Source organism: Sycon ciliatum, chromosome 8 (genome assembly GCF_964019385.1).
Source record: "Sycon ciliatum chromosome 8, ocSycCili1.1, whole genome shotgun sequence".
Classification (NCBI taxonomy): domain Eukaryota; kingdom Metazoa; phylum Porifera; class Calcarea; order Leucosolenida; family Sycettidae; genus Sycon; species Sycon ciliatum.
This window is the reverse complement of record NC_088650.1, coordinates 16,014,050-16,017,294: the sequence shown is the minus strand read 5'-3', so window position 1 is coordinate 16,017,294 and position 3,245 is coordinate 16,014,050. Positions and strand designations below refer to the sequence as shown.

Here is a 3,245-nt window from a genome sequence, read left to right as displayed (position 1 = left end):
CCATAATTTATGGACTCTCGGTATGACCTAAGCCCATGGGCTTGTACGATGAAGCTTTGTGATGTTCGAACAAACCCTGGGCTTATGCGCGGGCATGGGCTTATACGCGGGTGGGCTTATCCGCGGGATTCTACGGTATTGAAAGACTGTGCCGTTTCTACTGCACGAAAACAGATGCTATCATGCTGTGACACAGGGAAGTCTAATTACAATCTTGATTTCAGGATTGCCCAAAAACACCTATCGGGGGGATCTCCAGTTTGTGTATATCCGACATTTCAACAACAACCAGTGACGCGTGTCAGTCGGCATCCGAATATTGCAGTATGGCTGAAATAGCTGTGAATGTGTGTATATCCGATATGTCGACAACTGGTGACGCGCGTCATTTGGCATCCGAATACCATAGAATCCCGCGGATAAGCCCATGGGCTTATCTGTTTCACAAGGACATTTCGGTGGGCTTATACGAGAACATGGGCTTATACGCGGACATGGGCTTATACGCCGACACCAAGTTGTGTATCAAGGAAGTGAGAAGTACATTGCTGAAAACCACTGTGTAAACAAAAACAACCGATGATTGTGCTGAAATGTACGGAAAAAACTATAATGTGCACGTACTATGTACAGTGTACATGGTATGGCCAAGAGACCATAATTTATGGACTCTTGGTATGACCTAGGCCCATGGGCTTGTACGATGAAGCTTTGTGATGTTCGAACAAACCCTGGGCTTATGCGCGGGCATGGGCTTATACGCGGGTGGGCTTATCCGCGGGATTCTACGGTATTGTAGTATGGCTGGTTACTATCACATACAGAATAGGCTAGGGGCGCGCACCAAGGGATAATCAGTATCGGGCAGCCTTGGTTGTGGGTTCTTGCGTTATTCGAGAATGCGACTTTACATTGTTCCCCTTTTTAGAGGGGAAGTATACCCTAACATCAATTTTTCACCAGCTGTAGTCTTCGGGGTGCTGAGTCGAATGGTCTTGGTCTGAGGAAGCTGAGACGCTCCATTCCTCCTTTAACTCCTCGAACTCACCACTTCCACCGACACTGGGTCACAGCGGGTGACTGTGGCCTGGTCACCTTTGCCTGCAGGCTACAACTATCTTTCACACCAAGGTTCAACTCGAGTGACAGGAACGCGCCTAAACAGGCTGCAATTAGTTTGTAACCATGGTAACAGTTTTACTATAAGTACATGACTGTAAGTTAGTTAGTTGTAGCCTGGTGTACGCATGGGCACGTGACCACTTACTCAACCGTGTTCGATTGGGAATGAGGGCCGAACGTTGCATCGCAGCCTTTTCGGACCAAAACCAGTTGACGCAGCGTCCAAAAGACTAAAACATGATAATATTATGGCCGTCCGCGGTCATCCGTGCCTTTAGAAGAACGAAATGGCGCTTTTAGTGACATTTTGCAGACGAATCCCCACCTAGTAGGGCGCAGTCACCGGTGTTTTGGTGGAAGTGGAGAGTTCGATTGGGAATAAAGGAAGAAGGGAGCGTCTCAGCTTCCTCGGACCAAGACCATTCTTCTGAGCCATGACTTTCCACCCTATAATATTCGGATGAGCCCTATCTCTAGGTGGACAGTCGAGCTCATGACGATGGGCTTGAAAGTGCTACGTCACAGCCAGCCCGGAGTCATGACAACGCTGAATTTTCGGGTCCACTTGGATACAGGTTTTGCATGGAGCCATACACATTTGCGTGGTTTTCCTTCAATATCACAGTGACATACTGTCACATAGTCATTATCCTCACGTAGTGACTGGATTGGGCCCTCCCGGTCAGGCCTGGCCTGGAAGTACCCACTCTTTGTACCGGATAATCACATCTACACTTTGTACATGCGACACGAGGGTCCAACCATCACCAGATCACATCCCATGCATTGTTCAGCAGAGTGGAACCAAACGTCTGTTTTTGTTGTTATATTTTGACTTCCGACTTCATCGCTTTCAAGCCCTATTCATGTACTAGCTAATGCTTCTGAAGTACATGTAGCTATTATCATTAGTATGTAGTACTGTCTTGTACATGATTATGGAAGGGTCCCAGTCTCCACTGGGTCAGTGCGAACCTGGCGGACGAGGATCACACGCAGCCCGCTAACTAAAATTTAGCCTGACGTGTATTGGCGATTATTGATGTAAAACATCAGCTGACATGATTGTACATGTCCCGCTACCTGCATACAGGTCACATCAGCGAACCCCTATTAGAAAAATACATCAAATCTCTTGGTTAGCTGGCTAGGGTTATTGTACAAGATTGCAGTGGTAAACCAATTGCATCAGTACAAATGTTCTTTGTGGCTGTACGTAGAAAGCCAGAATCACAGAGAGAGAGAGAGAGAGAGAGTTCCGAGTGTCGATCGATGACCCCAATTTCAATGCAAAATGAACATTTTGATGAACATAACTATGAAGTGCTTGATTGCAAGACGAATTTTATCCCTACAACTGCTGGAGTACTTCCCGCCACATTGAAAGGTGCCTACAAAATCATGTCAGCTTCGCATCTAACTCGTGATTTTGCAAAAGAACGAACTACTTCCCAAAATGTGGCCTCCAGCACGTTTTGCGATCAAACTCTACATGCCACGTAACCATGGTAACTGTCGTTGGACAAGTAACAGTTAGAACTAAGACTCTAAGTGTGACTGAAGGTCTCAAAGGCCGTTGTAACAATACAAAAACAGGTGATGTAGTGAGACGTGCTGGCAGCAATGTGTTGAATTTGTCACCATGTGACCCAGTGGGGTACCGGTCGCACCGTATTCTCGACAATCTACAAGCAGTCCATCAACAATGACTCCCTCAGGTCCGTCCTTCGGCTAGATCTCCTTGAACCGGCAGACCTCTGCAAACGACAACACCAATGGATACATGTACAGACTGTAAGCAGACTGTAAAACTCGATCTGGGACGTTGTTCACCCTGGCCTGAGGGGATAATCCTATGATAGGACATGCAGCATAATTCATGGCTGTTATCATTCTCTCCACAGTGTCCCAACTCTTTAACCACGTGTGTATGTAGGGTTCATAGGAACATGTACTCCGTGCTGCTCTTTACTTGTCCAAAATGCATCCTGACCAGAACACAGCCACACATCGCGCCATAGAACTTTCATTGCTTCCACAGGAGGTTTACCGGGTGTCGGCGGCGTCGCGAGTTCCCTTCAGGAACAGACACGATAATTTACTTTGACTTTTTTTAACCGGAG

At 46.9% G+C, this 3,245-nt stretch overlaps 1 protein-coding gene across 4 annotated transcripts in view; it reads right to left on the bottom strand.

The window, feature by feature from the left end:
- Nucleotides 1-2,449: 2,449 nt before the first annotated feature.
- The window catches only part of LOC135823836 (uncharacterized), a 24,887-nt gene continuing 24,091 nt past the window's right edge, over nt 2,450-3,245 (bottom strand). For all 4 annotated transcript variants that reach the window (XM_065336689.1, XM_065336690.1, XM_065336691.1 and 1 more), the window contains one exon: nt 2,450-2,879. The gene's annotated coding sequence lies outside the window, so the exon portion shown is untranslated. The remainder of the gene's footprint in view (nt 2,880-3,245) is intronic.